The 18,028-nt window shown below is 50.3% G+C and overlaps 1 protein-coding gene across 2 annotated transcripts in view; it reads left to right on the top strand.

Moving 5' to 3' along the window:
- The first annotated feature begins 505 nt into the window (after nt 1–505).
- Nucleotides 506–18,028, top strand: part of CDON (cell adhesion associated, oncogene regulated) — a 55,666-nt gene continuing 38,143 nt past the window's right edge. Inside the window, exon 1 of one of the 2 annotated variants that reach the window (XM_063417658.1) lies at nt 506–664. The gene's annotated coding sequence lies outside the window, so the exon portion shown is untranslated. Of the gene's footprint in view, nt 665–10,010; nt 10,157–18,028 lie in introns of those variants that run through there. The other variant, XM_063417659.1, reaches the window with a different exon arrangement.

Genomic DNA, 18,028 nt, shown 5'->3' with positions numbered 1-18,028 from the left:
TTGCTCGTGGGCGCGGTCCCGGGGCTCCCGGCTCACAGGGATGCCGGGTCCCGGCGGTTCGGGGCCGCGGTCCCGGGGCTCCCGGCTCACAGGGATGCCGGGTCCCGGCGGTTCGGGGCCGCGGTCCCGGGGTTCCCGGCTCACAGGGATGCCGGGTCCCGGCGGTTCGGGGCCGCGGTCCCGCGGGTCCCGGCTCACAGGGATGCCGGGTCCCGGCTCTCCCGGCCGTGCTCTGCCCGGCGGCGCAGGGACCCCGCGGCGCCCCGCGCGCACGTGCATCCCCTCCACCCCTCCCGCTCCTCTTAAAGGGCCCGCAGCGCCCCGCTCGCCGCCCGCTCGGGTCGCTCTCACCGCCGCCCGCTCCCTCCCCTCCTCGGGCGGTGGGTCCGCCCACGGGGCACCCGTGCTCCCCCCACCCCGGCCGGCGTTGGTTCGCTCCGCGGGGCGGGGCGGGGCGGCGGCGCCTCCCCCGACACGGGGCGCCGGTGGGAGCGGGGCGGGGAGCGCAGCGCGGGGGGAGATAAGCGGCGCCGAGCGGCCGGGCGGCGCTGGATGGAGGCTCCCGCCCGCCGGGACGCCCGCCCCAGCCTGGAATGTCCTGGCGAGCCGCCGCCGAGCGGCACCGGCACCAGGACCGGGACCAGGGAGGGGGCGCGGCGGAGAGGTAACGCGCGCGCTTCCCGCCGCCGGCGCGCGCTGAGGGGCCGGGGGGGGGGGGGACGAGCGCGGCCCCTCCGTGAGGGGCGGGCGCGGCCCGGGGCGGCCGCAGGTGGCGGCTCCTGTCACCCGCGGGGCTCGCCCGCGCCGCCGGGCTCTGCGCGCCGTGCCCTCGGTGCGCGGGGCTGAGCCGGTGCACGGCGCTCCGGGGAGCGGGGCCAGCCCTCCGAGCCGCCCGGCTCTGATTTATGGGCTCATTTCGCAGGGAACGCGCCTCCACTCCGCTCTATTTGTCACTTAAGCGCTGCTCGGCTTGAAGGAGGTGCCGTAGGGGATGGGTTTGGGGTCGCGCCCAGCCTCTTAACCGCCTTAAAATGGTTAATCTCAATGTTTTTAACCTGTAAGGTCACTTTTCTCTGCAATTAGAGCGGTGGAAAGTCATTCCCTAAGGCAGGAGGTGGTGTGTGATGCCTGAGGTCTCTGGCTGTAAAGCATCTTGACATCTTATCTCTGTTATTATTATTTTTATTGCATTAAGCTGCCTACCTTCTTAAAGCCACGCGATTCTTGAATTTTAAATTACTTTCCCTTGCTTTGTCTGTCTCTCTGCCAAAAACAAATATAAATTATATAGTTCCTGACTCCAAATGGAAGAACTTTCCAGTCGTCTATCCCACGCTTCCAATATTGATGTTTTTTAAACCAAACGGGACGTGTTTTTCAGTCGTGACACACTGTCGGGCAGAAAACAGGCAATGTTTATTTTGCTCCCGCCTCGTAACTGTGTAAAGGCTTGGTGAAAGGGTAAATGTGATGGCTTTATGTAGCTTTTTCTTTTTAATTATTATTTTACTGCTTTCCCCAACTGCTTTGCTGCCTGTGGGACGGAGCAGTCGCGCCGAGGCTGCGGCTGTAAAGCTGTCAGCTCTGAGGGGCTGTTTACTCAGTGAGTTGTATCTTTCACACATTGCACCAGAAATACAATTTACCAACCCAAACAGCAGCCACGGTCCCCAAGGGTCCCGGCAGCGTGGGCGCTTTGGTTCTCTGGGGTTTCATCCTCTGTGGCCCGGTGTTTCCCCTGAACAAAGCAGGTACCCCTGGGGTGCTGGCGCTCCCAGCCGAGCTGTGTGCAGCCCGTTTGCTTTTTCTCCTCATCTCCCACGACTCGGGTGTTTTGACAGTGGCGATTTATGGGATGTACAGCCTGCCCGTGGCTGCTTTAAGGAGAAAAAGTGCTTTTGTGGGAGCGGTTGCTGTGGGCGACAGCCAGCTCCTTCTATATTCCAAAAATTTGCAGTGAATGTTTCCCAGCACAATTTCTTAACGTTTTTCTGTTGAACTTAATATTGTTTGCCTTAATTGCAGCCAGCGTGCTTTTGTTCCACCAAATGAAAATAGGTGTTGAGAGCATGAGTCAAACACATTGAAACCAAATCCTGCTTTTTCGAAGCAGCTGCAAGCCTATCTTGTGGGGAGGACTTGGTAATGGAGTGATTAAAAAGAAATAAATATTTTTGACCTATATTCCCTTTTCCATAAGAAGAGGGAAGCCTCTGACTGGTTTGGTCTGCATCCCAGAAAATCCTCAGGTTTGTGGGGAGACCCATGACTGTTGCTCAGAGCTGTTGAAAGCCAGACTCAGATAGAAGGTGGGATCCACTGAGTTACCTACCATGTTAAAAGGTATTTTTTTTCCCTCCTCAAGGGGTAGGAAGTGAGATGGGAACTGCTGCGGTGTGGAGGGATTAGTAACTCACCCGAGGATGAGCGCGGTGGCTTTGTCGTGTGGATTAATGTGATTTACACCCTTAAGCTTCTCCCAGTGCTCGTAAACAGCCATGCCCGTGTGTGCAAGGTGAAGTGTGGGCGGCCAAGCTCGGGTACACCACGGGAAGTAGCTTGAGGGGTTCTTTTTTGCCATCCTTCATGCAGTCTTGGTGATTTCTCATCCATTTTCTCTGCTGGGACCCCAGCTCTGCATTCTTTGCCACCAAACGCCCGTGACAGTGGCAGTGGGGTTTGGGCCAGCCCCTCTGTGTACCCCCTCTGCTGAATTGCTGAGCTGCTCTGGTGCTAAAACTTTTGGGTTTCACCCCAAAACTGAGGAGGGGGGAAGAAAAGCCTTGCAAGGAGAGGCCTGTCTGTGCAGGGCAAGTCCCACCAGTGCTTTCATTATCTCAAGGTGTGCTGTAAGCCCATAAACGAGGCTCCTGCTTACTTTGGCTTGCTGGTGTGCCAGAGGAATAAGGCAGCTGTGCTCTGACTTCAGGTGATGTCACTTGAGGATTTTAACTGTCAGAGCTTAAAAATACCCTGGCTTGTTTAAAGACTGCTTCTGCAGATGTGAAAATGGGGAAGCAAAGCAAGGGATTGTGAGTGCACAGCCACGTCAGGGTTCAGCATCTCATAAATCCCCCTCTGCCTGTCCCATGGCAGAGCTGCTCTGCCTAACGAGGCCTCGGGTGTACCATGACCAGGGCATTAATTGGTGGGTTCTCAAGATGAGGCACTACCATGAACTGCAAGACCAATGAAGTCTCAGTGCCAGAAAACTTCACTGGGAGGCATGTGATGATTAAATGATTTTGGGAATAAAGCTATTTTCTGATGTGATGGTACAGTCAGCAGCACCTTCTCCCGCATGGTTGGTGGTGTTGGTGTGACTGGGTGTGTACAGGACACACTAATGTGATTTCGGGTTGTTTGCAGAGCTGGGTGTGAGGAGCTGTGGGTCAGGGGCTGATCTCTGAGTGTTTGTATGTGCACATGGAATGAGCTATATTGAAAAGGTTCCCTGTAGGTCATGTAAGCTGTTTCTAGTTCTGTGTGTAAAAAGGCATTGAACTTCACCTGGATTTCCCATATCACCCACCAAACCCACTCTTCACACCTTCTCCAAGAGCTCCTTTACCTCCTCTCTTTCTGCCAGGCCTTCTAGCCTCTGGTGGAAAACCTCCAGCTCTGCATCTTTCCTGTTCCCATATCCACAAATGTGACTCTAGAGGGGTTTCATTGCAGTGCCGTGGTCTTGGCACACAGTCCTATGCAAAAGGGCATGGAAATGTGGTGAACCTGTTAGTAAACTTCCACGAGGCTTTGAAACCTTTGGTTTAGTACCAGGAGCTCTGAGACTGAGCAGGTCTTCACCCACAAACCTGCTGGGACTGGGGATCTCAGGTCATGTTTCCTATGGAATCGCTTTGATTTGCAACTGGGAAACCTGCTGAACGTCTTTTGTGAGGCAACATCTCATTTGTATAAATTAATTGATACTGTAAACTTGCCCTTTGTATGTAGAGTCAGGTTTTTGCTGACTAGTGAGTGGCTCCCTTGAGCTGAGTCCTGCCCCTTCTTCCTTACTGCAGTGGTTTGCTGTCAGTTCTCTGGTTTTTGGTGTTTCAGTGGGCTGGAGAGCTGCAGAGCCAGTTGCTGTCTGCTATCGGGGTGATACTGAGCTAAGAACCTTGCTTCAAATGGAACTGGTCAAATTTCCTCCATAAATGGGAATTTGCAACTTGCCTTGCAATCCTGACTCTTGAAGCCAGTACATGGGCACCAAACTGTGTTCTCTCTCCACTGTTTTTGCTATTTTGACCTGTTTTGTTGTTTGGGCTGGTACTTAGTCTGTTCTCCAGGAGTTTTCCCTTTCCTATTCACTTTCTGCTCTCCTGGAGGCCTCCCTGAGCAAACCCTGCTATTGTGTGTCCCCTTATCCTGCATCATTTGCTCTGGGATGGTGTTTGTCTTTGGCAAAGTCAGCAAAAACCTCTTTGCTGTATTACTTTGGCCGGTGGGAGGTCTCCAGCTACACTGGCCCAAGAATTTCTAGACTAGATAGTTTCCTCTGTATGTGTATATACATATATTCACTTTTTTCAGTTGAGTGTTCTTCCAGTAATTTCCTTCGTAGATGGTTCAGTACATCTTCCAGGGCTGAGTGTGTCAGAGTTTTCCACTTACGTTCCCCAGCTCACTTCTCCCTTTTTGGTGGGGATGATGATTCTCCAGTGACAGTGATCACTTTAGGGGAAAAGCCTTGTACATCCAGACCACCTGCCATTTCCATTAAGCCCATACTCGTTCTTTCTGTGTGAGAAATATCTGCTGTCTTTCAACAGGAGGGAAAACAATCATGTAAGGTAGGTTGTTTTCCTATTTTCCATACCTATGAGATATCTTGGAGCTCTTCTAGCCAGGTGGGACTCTATTTTTTTTTTCTTTTCCCCCCTTTTTTCCCCCTCCCCAGCTCCTTGGGCGCAGTTTCACGTTACAGCTCCATCTGAGGGCTCGCTGCTGCAGGCGGTGGCAGGTACATTCCTGCCTCTTCCCCGCTGCGGGAATCCAGCGCTGGAGCAGCCGCAGGGGAGTGACTCCAGCTAACCCTTCAAAAAACAAAAAGGTACCCAAGCCCCAAACTTTCCTGGATCTTGCCCCGCAGTTGGAGTTGCTAAATCTTCCACTTGGATGACTGAGAAGGCCCTGGGGGGCTGAAGGGGCTGGCGGGGTATGGCCCCTTTTGGCAGCACTGGCTTCTAAATTGGCTTTGCTGTCTCCTGATCCCGTGCACTCACTGCTGCTGAGGCAAGGGTGGGTGCCTTGCAGAGAGGGAGGGGTTCTGGCCAGCTCCCTCCATCTCCAGACTCTGGAAATGCCCAGTTCAACCAGTCCAGCTCACAGGAACAGCACGGGAAAAGGATAAAATAACTCCCTAAAGCTCAGACTGAGCAGGACCAGCTTGGCTGGGATATTGCCATCAGCTTGGCAGCAGAAGGGAGCTGGGGCAGGGGAGCAGAGTGTGCCAGGGAAGGTGAAGGAGACCAGGGGGAGGAGGAGACCATCCCTTTGGCTGAGCTGAGCTGAGAGGTGAAACCACACCCTCGGCCTCACCTGTCTCCCTGATCACGTCTTTGATTTATACCCTGGGTTCTGCTGTTTAGCTTTCCCTGCAGACTCCAACCATTCAATCCGATAATGAACCAAGTGGTTGAGTCTTATTTGTTTAATTCAAAGAGTAGTTTAATGCTTCCTTCCTCGCAGTGTATGCAGGCTTTGCCTCGCAGCCTGTGGTTTTCTTTGCAGTGAACCTATAAAATGCCAAGACAAGGACTAAAAGGCTCAAGCCATGAGTAGCTTGTCATTGAAACCATCTTGGCAAAGGGGCTGAGCACTACAAATCTACATTTTTGGAGGGGTTTGAGGGTGTTTTGTCTCTAAATGTGTCTGTGGATTGTGCTGCCTGTGAAGTATTCCCTGCCAGCTCACCTTCTGGGTGCTGGTGAGCCCTGGGCATGGTGGGCTGCCAGCTCCAGCCACAAGGGAGCTGTGGGGAGCTTCTCTGCCTCCCTTAATCTTAGGTGAAGACAGACAGATCCTGAATGTGTCTGTAATTGCTCTGTGGCATCTGTTGAAGCACTGAAGTACAGACGTGCTGAAGACGTCCAGCCTCCTGGAATTGCTGTTATATTCTGTGTAGGCACCTTCTGTCGGAGTGCAGCCTGCTCTAGCTGGAGATGCTCCTGCAGGGGGATGGTACCAGGGGGTTCTGTTTCCCAGTCTCCAGTGAGTAAAGGAAATAATTTATCTGGGTAAAAGGCCTCATTCTAAAGAATCTTGCAAGAAATTAATCATTTTTCCATGGTAGTTTGGAAGGTAAGGACCCAGTGACTGTTCTTCTGGGGAACAACAAAGGAAGGGGACAGTTCATGTGGCCCCTTCTGAAACAAACAGTGATTGTTTGGAGATGAAAGCCCCTGCTTGCTTCCAGACCAATCCACTTGAAGTTGCTCTAGACAGGTGGTATGTTTTCAGTTTTTAATTTTTTAAATTTTTTTTCTTGCTTGTTGTTAGTTGAGAGCTGATAGATCGGCCCAAATAAGGCCATGAGAAAGGCTGGCCATTTCCAGGAGGATCCACAGACAGTCAGTGCATGACTTGTTGCCTTTATCTCTGAGATCAGGAGATTCCTTTGCAGTGATGGATTAATCCACCCTTGAGTGAATAATATAACTGAGAACAAGTAGGAGTCAGCGCTCCAAACAGATGATTTGTTCAGTACGTGTGTGCCTCCCCTCCCCCTCTGAAAAACATCTTTCTTCACCGTTTCATTCCGCCTGTTGAAACCTCACAGCAACCTGTGCCTGCGCCAGCCCCCGGCCCAGCGGAGGGCGAGGATGGGGCTGTGCCAAGGCCTCTGCTCCCAGGTGCAGGAGGAGATAAAGCAGCAGGGGGAGAAGGTGCCTGTGGGCTGCAGGGGCTGTGATGTCACCTGTCTGCTCTGGCCATGACATCACCTGTCTGCAGTTCTCCTGGCTGTAGGTGAGGTGTTGATGCTGGCACCTGCCTGGGGTGAGCTTGCACAGCTCCAGTGCCTCGGTGGCAGTGACTGTACCCCGATGTGAGGGGCGGGCTCTGTGTCCAGGAGCAGTTGTGTAGAGGACCTGCAATGTTGGGGTTGGCGGAGTGAACTCGCTGGGCACAAGGGGATGGCAGTGGGTGCTTTGAACAGAAGTATGATATTTAGGAAGATGGTTCTTCAGTTGTGGCAGGGCAGATCTGTAACTCATCAGCAGAGCCACAGCTTCTGGAGCTGCTTGGGGGTGTCCTGGAGCCGGACACTGAAGGCCTTCAGTGACACATGGGCAGTCCTTGTTAGCACATCTCCAGTAGGATACAAGGCTGGAAGGAAGTTGTGCAGCTACAGCAGTGAATTCCTGTAGTAAGATCTGTTATCATCCCTGTGGATACACTGGAATAACTCTTTGGCAGCTCATATGCTGGGTCTTGTTGCTTTAAATGCATCAAGGTCTGCTCCTGTAGATAGGCTCAAAGAGGGTGTGAGATGCCTGGGGCTCCTCCTGCTCAGGGACCCCCCCAGGCAGTCACAGTCTTACTGAGAAAAGCTTCAATAGCTCAAGGTCAAGTTGGTGGAAGTCCCCAGCTTTGGCTTTCCTTGTGTCATGAGTGCCAATAGCCTTGTCTTGATCCCATGCTCTTGGGGTGTGGGACTGGAAGCATTGGTGGCAGCTTTCAGCTGCGCTTCGGAGAGTTTCTGTGCTGTGTGGGGTGAAGATAACATACTGAAAATGACATTCTCCCTTTGGAGGATGGGCTTTGCTGCTGTTGGCTGTACAGAATTTCTGGGAGCTGAGGAGTTTTGCTGTGTAATGTTCCAACTCCATGTAGATTAAATGTATTGCAGAGTCAAAATAAACAATAGCATGTGGTTTTCCTTTGTTCCCCCCCCTTCCCCACAATGAGAGTTCACAAAAGTTCTTGAATTAGGGCTCTGCGTGCCATACGCTTGAGCGTAGGCTCAAATTTTCATAAGGTTTGCTGAGGGCTGTTAACTGCTGGGGAGTGCTTTCACCTTTGGGATAGCTTTGGAAATCTCTTTGCCTCTCAGGAGCTTTTTCCGAAGGTGGTTTCAGTGTAGCACTCAGATACTTGTTGTTTTAAATGCTTTGCAGTGACAGTGTATCACAGCTTGATGGAGATTTGAGACTCCTCTAATAAAGTGCAAGAGAAGGAGGAAAACCCCGAGGGTTTTTTGGAACAGAAGATGTTTTCTGTTCCTGCCACTAATCTCTGTTGCAGAATGAAATAGGAATGTATACTTTAAATCTCTGTCAGGGTGTAGAAGGAAGCTGGCAACGGATGTAATCAAAAATGTTATTATCAAAACTCTCTAAGTATGTTGAAATTTCAAACTTAATGATATAATTTTAAATTCAGCTATTCAGACTGAGGCAGGGTTTTGGGGTGCAGACTGCACTTCCAGATTGTGTGAGATGGACCAGAGAGGAGTTTGGAGCAGACTGGAGGTGGTGGGTACTGCAGTGGTGTGGCTGGAGTCTTCAGCCCTGTGATTTCTAGTGACTGGGGTGGCAGCATTAAATTGAGGTGTGGTTTTCTAGATGATGGACTTTGTGGCTGAGCACTTAAAAAAGAGTCCCAGTTTCCAAGTTAGCATTTTTCCTAATTAGTGCATTTGTCGTGGCTTGTACGTAACCAGCACATGTAGAAAGTGTACGTGTTCAGAGTTGGTCTGAAACAGCTCTGGGCACAGTGAGCACAAGGAAGCTGTGCAGATCTGATGTGCAGCAGCAAAGACTCTACCCAGTGCGAGAGGAGACAGAAAGCTTCCAGCCTTAGACTTGGAGTAAGGGAACTGCAAATAACCTTCACCCTTCTGACCCCTCGTCCTCGAGTGGAGAGGCTGCAGGTTGAGGATGCAGAAGAAGCTCAAGTCCTTCTCTGAGCCAAAGGTGTGAAGCTGTTTATTTTCACTGGGACAATGTATATATTGCAGGAGGCAGATGCTTGCCTGCTTAACCCAAGCACTCGCTGCTTATCTGGGCTCTGGCAAGTGTACAAGTGTTGTCCCTTCTAATCCCCCAACATTAAACAGTCCAGGCACCTTTCCTTGGCTGAGTCTGGGACTTCTTTAAAAAACACACAGAGAGAAGCCAACAAAAAAGAAACATTTGCTTTCTTTGCCAAGTTTAAATGAAGACTAATGCCGTGGTGCTGCTTAATCTTGTTTTTCTTGCTATCTGATGGATGCTAACGTGGGATGGAATCAATCCCGGCAGCCGGTTATCTTTGCAGGGCCCCCACATTGCTGAGCTCGGCATTAAAGTCTCGTGGGGGAGTTGATGTGCTGTGAAGAGTCTGGAACTTTCTTCCTATGTGTTGAAACTGTGGCTATGGCATCTGTCTTCCTTTGGGAAGGTGTCTCCAGGAATTGCTGTTGGACGTCCGAACAGAAATCCTGTTCGGCAAAGCGGGATATGCCTGAGCGAGTGAGAACAGGGCACAGTCAGGTGAACCTGGCGGAAATTTCTCCCTGGTCCCTGTGATGAAACTTAACTCCTTTCCTATCAGTTGCTCGTGTTTGAACTGGTTCTGCTGGGAGCAGCTGCCATGGCCTGATTGGCAAGAGAGGTTTGGGCTCTGACTCACGCCGTGCCACCGTGAGGGTGCTGCCCCGAGTGCCCCCTGCCCTGGGCAGGGGTCCCTGCTGCTGGCAGGGCTGAGTTGGCGGCAACTTGAGCTTGGCTGCAGTGAGTGAAGCAGGAGGGCTGGAGGAGCCAAACCCTCAGGCCAGAGCTGGATGATGACTGCTGCCTCCCTCCCTTGGATCAGCGCTCTCCTTGGGCTCTGCTGGCAGGAGGAAGGAGGCGGGAAGCTCCACCGGTGCTTGGTTGTGCAACACCACTGCGCAAAGCCAACCCAAAGCCTCCCTCTCTTTCCCCCATGCTCCACCACCCCTCTCCTTGCCTGGGAGCCAGGTTGGTTTGTTGTAGCAAACCAGGCCTGACCACCACAGCTTTTTCATTTATTTTTCTGCCTAGCTGCTGCTTTTATCTGGGCCTGAGGCAAAGGGGCTCCTTTTGCTCAGCAATATTGTCAGTTGTGTCAGGATTCCTTCCCTCGAGGTGAAGAAGTGCAGGAGTGTGTGTTTGCCGGAGAGCTCGGACTTCAATTTTGAAACCAGGTTTGGTCTTTTGAGCATGGGGAAAGGGAGGGGAGGAGAGCAGTAAAACTGAATTACTGTAAGGCTGGAGGATGGATTGTGTGAAGGCTTGTTTTAATCGGGGGAGGAAAGGCCGGGGTCTTTCCTGCTCTCTCCCTCAGCTGTCCCTGGTTAGCTGGTTTGCTTTTTAATAAGCATTGTTCTGCCTGGAGCCTGGGTCCAGCAGCAGGGAGTGTTGGCATTGCCTGTGACAGCGTGTGGACAGCTGTAACAAGAGGGGAAGCAGTGACTTGGAGTGCAGGGCAGCCCTTTTGTTTGGAAAGCAGAGTCCAAATGGGTCTGTTGCTCCAATCTGCACAGTTCCAGCCGTCTGCAGGCACGGTGAATTCTAAGGTGACTAACGACTGTGCTGTAACACAGGCTCAGCTCTCTGCCTCCAGTGCACCTCCCATATCCTGCAGCCATGAGTTCACAGGCTCCTAATTGCCTATGATGTAAGACAGCAGTAGATGAGGTTGCTATAAATTCTGGCTGCAGGTGTGGATTTAATGGCTGTGCTTCCCTTTAAGGGCTCACGGGTAGCATGGATCCCTGCAAGTTACAACAGACCGAGTTGGACTCGGGCTAGTGCAGCTAAAAGAACCCATTTGTCTGCGTTTTTTAGAGCTGTTGCTTGCTGGAGGCTACCAAAGGACGAGGTGTCAGTGTTCATCTGGAACTGCCTGGGGAATGAGCTTGCTGTCCTCTAACAGAGCTCAGCCATGGTTTCAGTTCTTTCCATCAGCGTTCTCTTGCAGCTAAAATGCCCAGGTGTGAGAGTGACACTGGAGGACCTTTAGGAGGCCAACGTGGACACAAGCACCTTTGAGAGACTGACAGCTTTTTCTGATGACCAGAACAAGACTGTGGTTCTAATACTTCTTATTTTTGATTCATGCTGGATTCTGGTTTTAGAAACCATCGCCAATTTATTATCATGGGTGTGATGGTCCTTGACATGCAAAATGCAAACTTTTTGGAGGGGAAGAAACACCCCCTGAGGCAGTTACTCCAGGTTGCTGTGGTGTGTGCACCTGTAGCTCGGATAATTAGGATGGTGAGTTCCCTACCTCCCTTGAGAAAAGGGGCACAGCTCACTTGGAGTTTGGTTTTGTATATTTTTCATTTTTGCACACATTCTTGCAGTCCAGGGTTTATTCGACATAGCAGGGTGGTGCTTCATGAGCTGAGCTGAGGCCTCATGCTGTTCAAGTGCTAAGTTCTTGTTCTTGGATGTCCATTCCCAGCCCCTCCTCTGGGCTCCTGCTCCAGGACTGCATGGGGAGCTGAAACTGCTCCCTCATCCAGGTGAAAACTGAACCTCATTTTTTCTCTGGCTAAGTTTTCAGCTGGATCTGCCAGCAGATCTGACTCACTTGCTGGCCACAGGATCCCTGGTGCAGATAGGAGAATGCAAGCCAGGTCCTGAAGGAAGGTGTTGCTGCCCTCCTCGGCAGCAGCCCATCTTTAAATTGGCTGAAAAACTGGTTGCGAAATCTCATTCTTGCTAAAAACCAGAGCTGAAGAAGTAAAGCAGGCGCCTCTCTCCGAGGCTGAGGCCAGCCCTGAGGAAGGAGGGGAGGGTGTGTTGGCCCAAGGACCTTGGAGACATGGCTGAAGAGAGCAGAGCTGTCACAAGTGTCCCTTCAGTGGTATGGCACAGGGGTGGAGCTAAATGTGGTGAAGAAAATGGAAGTATGAGGCAAAGCAGTGCTGAAGCAGGGGAGATCTGAGGGGACTTGGAAGAGCAAAGGGTGAGAATTTTGTCTGTATTTGGCCTACTGCGATGGAACTGTTAAACTAATGATACCCTTAGCTCCCTTGGGGGCTGAAAGCCCTGATTTAGGAATTTAGGCATAATTGCAGGCCAACAGAACTGTGTATCAGGCTAATGCTCTGTTCTCTCGCTTCCCCCGAGGCCAGAGGAGGCAGGAGCCATTCCCACTTCATTAGTGTGGCAGCAGGGGGACTGTCTCAGCTCTTTCGCTGAAGTTAATAATAAAATTAAACTAATTGTTATGCCTGTTTGTGGAGAAGAAATTGTGGCTTGTGGGATGATTTATTTCTTTTTCTCCTGATGCCTGTCTTGCTGTGACCAGTGTTGGAATGGCAGGGTGGGAACCCCAGCTCTCCTCCCTCAGAGCACAGATGTGTCTCGGGAGCAGAGTCGTGACTGGGGAGTGTTTTCTGTGTGTGCCGAGGCACAGTACACAAACTGTTAAATTTCCTTCCCTCAGCTCCCAAATCCATTCCTCCAGTCCATGCCAAAGCATGCGCTCTTCTATCAAGACCATATGTACGCCAAGACCAAGGTTCTAAAGTCAAGGTGTTTTTGAAATATTGGAGTGCAAATTAAGTATCTCAGTAATCTTAACTGTCTTCTAAAAAAAAAATTCCCTATCAGCCTCACATATAACTCAAAAGATTAATGGAAGGCTAAACTTTGATCCAAGTCCAACAGCTGATACCAACCATGAGACTTTCCAGGCCTGAAAGCAAAATAGAAAAATCCAATAAAAAATACCTCCTTCTCCATCTTTGAGGCACACAACCTCTTGGCCATGGTTTGGGCTAATACTGCTATTTTTTCCTCAATTGCTTAACCTCATCTTGTATGTCACCTTTGTCCTGTGCCACTGGACCTTACCTAGAGCAGTTTTAATAAATTAATGACATTATTTGGGGTGTTTTATAGTTCTGTAGGAAACACATCTGCCTGATTATTGAGGGAGGCCATCAGGATATGGAATCCTCTGTCTTCTCTGGGACTCAGTCACTGTCTTGTTTGCTCAGCACTGTTTGCTTTTCCTGCCATCTGTACCCGAGCAAACACTTGCTCTGTATTTTGACAAAAATATCAACTTTAGGTCTTTAAGGTCCCTTCCAATTCAAGCCATTTATGAGAAGTGATGTGCCAGTAGAAATTGATAAGGGACTTTATTCCCCAAAATTGTTCTTTGGATTCACCACTGATTCACAGGGGGGGTTAAATGGTGTGAAGCAAGAAAAAAGCTCCATGCAAAGCTGCTTGTAAAAACCTATGTTACTTAAAAAGAAGTAAAAACACCATTTGAATCCCTAGATGGGAATTGGCATAGGAAGACCTTGGCTAGGCATGGGGATGGGCAGAAATGTGGAGGCATTACTGAAACCCAAGCTGAGGATTGCAAAGTTTGAGGAACTGTAATTTCTCTCCTTTATTCAGGAGATCCTTATCCTTCTGATAAGGATCTGGAGGGTGCACTTTCATTTGTTTAAAATGTAATAAATAAATATGAACAGAACATCAAAGGATGCTTTTTCTTGTAATTTTTAACTGCCTCTCCACTCAGTGTTTCTGTGGATCCCTTGGCATCCATTTCATTGTGTTCTGACCTGTTTGTGTCTCTCATGCTTGGTTTATAGGGTTACTGTAAGCAAACTAATTTTTCTGGGGTTTTACCTTTCATGTGTTTTTTTGGGAGACTGAGAAAACCCCAGGCCAGTGGGACTGTTCGGCAGAGTTCCGTGTGTTTCCTAAAAGCACGTGCAAAACCCCTTTAAAGAATGTAGTTTTATTGCTTACACTCATGAAATCCTCTCTTTGGTGATGCCATAATTCCAACACAAATGCTTAATTAGGGCATTTTTTATGAAATCCCCAGCCCTTCTGTAGCTGCCTGGCTCCTTATCTCCAGCGCTCGGCTTCCTGTGATTTAGTAACACACAAACTGCAGCTCCAGTGCTCGAGGTGGAGAAGAGTAAAACAGGAGCACTTGAATGTTTTCTGCCCAAGCTGTGATTACAGCCCGGCGTTTCCCGGCGCTCGAGCCCTCTCTTCGGAGTGTAATTAGGAACACATTGATTCTTATTGCAGCTGGCAGCTGCTCGCTATTGCCTTTTTCAGCTTCTGACCCCCATAGTCCCGCTGACCTTTCCTGGGGTTAGTCGTAGGCCCTTTTCATTGTGATGGGCTCGAAGTGGCTCATGTGGAGTTGATTATTTCCTTGCTTGTCTGGCCTTTTTGGTGCCATAACTCCAAGTCACTTCCATTTTTTTCCCCTGCTTTTGGCTGACCACAGTGAAAGGAAATGCTTTTGCTGGCGACAGGATCGGTTTGCACGCTTGACTGACTCGATTGAGACCCTGAAAGGGGGGGAGGGGGAGGGTAATGAACACTGTAGGTGCTGCATTTGCTTTTTAAAGGTTGATGTTAATGATTGAGTGGTCATTAGGCATTCATAAAAATGAGGCTTCGGCCGGCTCCGTTGCCTTTTGGCACTCGGAGCGCGCCTGTCGCATCCCGCGGGCGGCGGGAGCGGCGCGGTGAGTGCGGAGGGCTGCGCTGTCACCTATGGGAGCGCTCCGGTGTCACCTGGGGCGCGCTGCGCTGTCACCTATGGGAGCGCTCCGGTGTCACCTGGGGCGCGCTGCGCTGTCACCTATGGGAGCGCTGCGCTGTCCCTGCGGGTGCGCTGCGCTGTCACCGCGGGAGCGCTCCGGTGTCACCTGGGGAGCGCTGCGCTGTCCCTGTGCGCCACCGCCCCGGTGTCACTGCGGGAACGCTCTGCTGTCACCTATAGGAGCGCTGCGCTGTCCCTGCGGGAGCGCTCCGCTGTCCCTGCGCGCCACCGGCCCGCTGTCCCAGCCCCCAAACGCCGTGAAAAACCGGGGCCGTCCGTCCGTGAAGCCGCGGGCAGGCTGCCGGTGGCTCCCGGGCTGGAGCCCGCTCCTCCCAGCTCGGAAAGCTAATGAAGTCTATGTGCCAGCTGTTACACTCATTTTGCCAGACCCCAGGAGGACAGCATGAAGACAGTCAGTGATCAAAGGCTCTGGAGATCACTGAGGAGCCGAGCGGCAGGAATGTCTGATTGCTTTCTCTTGGAATGCCACAGGCTTCAATACCTCCTTTTTTTTCTTTTTTTTTTTTTTTTTAGGTGTCTTGGTGTGAGATTTAATGATCTAACTCAGCTTGCTCACGCTGAAGCCAGAGTATTTTAGTTATTTGAAGGGAATTCATTTGCTCTAAATTTAGGTGGTTTGAAAATTTGTGGGTTTTGTTGTACTGATAGCTTGTTAAAATGTAATTTTTCGTGGTAATTCTAATAAATGACCTAGGGAAAAAGAAACCAATTTACTGAGCTTTGGGTGTTAAATCACGTATGGCATTATAAAGTGAGGTGGCATGAGTCAATTTTGAGTTGCTGCTGTTTAGGAAAAATGGGAAATGTGTGTATCCAAAGCTGGTATGCTCCAGAGGGCTGTCACGATGCAGCTGGTGGGCAGTGCCGTCCCTGAGGCTCAGTCACTTTTTCCTTGGGCTTCTTTGCAGCTCCTGGAGGTGGAGTGGGCAACCTGAATAACTCCCTCTGTTCATGAGCATGCTGTTTCCTTCCTCCTCCTCCTCCTCCTTCTGCTCTACCCAACGTTTATAGGACCTGGAGGTTTGGGTGGTGCAGAAACCCTTCCTCATTTAGCTGTTCCTCGTGGAACAGCTCGCTGAAGGTTGGAAGAATGTTGGAGTGGGGAGTGATGGAGCAGGAGGGCAGTACCAGATCGAGACGGGGTGGTGGCTGTTGGGAAGGGAGGTCCTGGTGTTGTCCTGCCAGCTGGTCTGAGATGGCAGGAAGATGATTCAGGGAGCTAAACCAAAATGGGGATGAGATAATGCTCTTTTCATAGTGACTCTGCCCTCAGCTGCAAGGGTGGAGAGGAGAAGTTCACGGTCTAGTAAATAAGTGGGGCAGGATCTCAGCTGTGTTTGGAAGGACATTGGAGCTTGGCACCATGGGAATGCATGGAAAACGGCATTTTGTCATCTTTTAGAGTGTGAAACCTTATTTGGGGGCAAACATGGGTAGGAGTGAGTTAATTTGGAGGTGAGGGTTAAGTTACAGGACCAGTCCTGTGGAGCTGTACATTGAAAACCACTGGTTTCTGGAGAAACAGCGACAAACATGAAGAGGGTCAGTGCCAGGGCTGCAGAAATCCCAGCTGCTCTGGTGCCTGTGCCTCCCCATCTTGGCTCAGTAGGGTGCTTCAGTGAGCCCACGGGCTGCTCCCTGGTCTGGGATGACCCATCTCCATCCTGGTGACATCTCCAGGCTGTGCCAGGCGTGTCAGCTGTGCCAGCTGCCCTGCAGCATCCTGTGTGCCAGGCTGATGTGACATTCTGGCATTGGGGACAGCCCTGCTCCTGTGCTGGGAAACCACAGTTGAACTGTCCTTTCCCCTCTGTTTGGAGTTGGAGGTGATGGTTTATTTTCTTGACTGTACACAGCATTCTGGAGGCTGTGGGGCTGAAACTGGGAGCTGCTGGATGCCTGTCCCCACAGCTCTGTACTCAGGGGTTCCTTTCATGGAAGGTCTGTGACAAATGAGGCACAGCTAAACTGTGTCATGTGCAGAAATACTTCATCTTACTAATTACACCCAGAAGTACCAGGCACACGTTTCTGGGTGCCCCTGTGTGTGCAGGATGCTTCTGAGGGGCAGGCATCCATTGGAATGGTCGGGATGACCCCTCCCCCTGCCCAAGTCTGTTATCTTCCTTGTTTCCCTTGATCTATGAGCAATAACCTACTTTAGAGCTGACAAGGAGGTCAAGTGCTGCATGAAGATAACTGGAGGATGACTTTAGGTGAAGAGGTCTGGGTGGAAGTGGGAGAAATGTGGCCTTAGTCATGCTGTGCCTTTCTGCTGGGCTGGAGAAATGGCCAGTGAAAGTGAAAGGTACATTTTCCTGATCCACGAAAACCACGTCTGTCTCTATTCAGCCTTTGACTATTATTTATATAAATAACTCCTCTTTTAGTTTAAAATGCTCAGACAGTGACATCTCTTACTTCAAAATAATTTTGACTATTTGATCCACAAGTGATGGAGATGCATCCTCCCAATCTAGGGACAGTGAACAGTGGGCAGAGTCGTTCTGAGCAGAGATCACCTTGGAGTCTAGGGCACTAAAATGGAGTCACATCTAACCAAGGTGCTGCTCATTCAGATCCCAACAGGACTCCAGTGACTGGTACTTGCTGTCAAAATGTCCCAAATTTGCTGTCAAAATAATCCCTCAGGATTATTGAAAAGATGGCAAGGGGAAAGAGTCATGTTCTTCCATCCCTAGGGCTTTTTTAATACAATATTAAGGAGGCAAAAATTCTCCACAGGATTTCTAAAGACCAAAAAACTATGAGCTGTGGTCTTGCCCTCTTTTCTGTATTTAACAAGAGGCTTCTGGAGTATCATCATCTGCAGAAGAAAAAGAAAAGAAGGATTTTTGGGTTGTGTTGTGTTGCTGGGTCTTATCTTCCCCTGTGTTCCCAGATCTACCAGTGAGCAAGATGTTTCTGCCATCCCTTCAGAAGCAGATGTTGAGAAGCTTCATTCAGATGCCCAAGTGTTGGTGCTGAACAATCCTATTCCAGTTAAAGCCAATATTTTTCCTTTTTTCCCCCAGTCAAAGAACTTTGGTCTTTGTGGCTTGCTGTGTGTACTCAGTGCTTTGCAGTTGATCTTACCACTCCACAAGCCTGCAAAAGCCAAACTGGTAGGTCAAAAGAGGAGTAGCTGTTGACACTGGCAGCGAGGAACATGTAAGGAGAAAGATAAACAGAGGGAAATCAGAGCCTGGATAAAGTAGATCTCCAAAGATAAAGTTTAGTTAAAGATAATGAGCTGGCCTTGTTTAAAAAGACAGCTGCAAAATAACCCAGTAGCTCCATGTGCTGGGGTTAAAGTTGACCCAGAATATACGTTTCATTGCTTTTGATAAATAAATAGTGGAGGGAAGATTTGGCAAAAAGCAACATTGCCCCCAGCCCTCTTCAGCAAAGTGTTTGATGTTAACAAGTTCTCTGGGTGTTTACTTTGTCC

This window comes from Prinia subflava, chromosome 22, assembly GCF_021018805.1.
Source record: "Prinia subflava isolate CZ2003 ecotype Zambia chromosome 22, Cam_Psub_1.2, whole genome shotgun sequence".
Taxonomy (NCBI): domain Eukaryota; kingdom Metazoa; phylum Chordata; class Aves; order Passeriformes; family Cisticolidae; genus Prinia; species Prinia subflava.
This window is presented reverse-complemented; position numbering and strand designations above follow the sequence as displayed.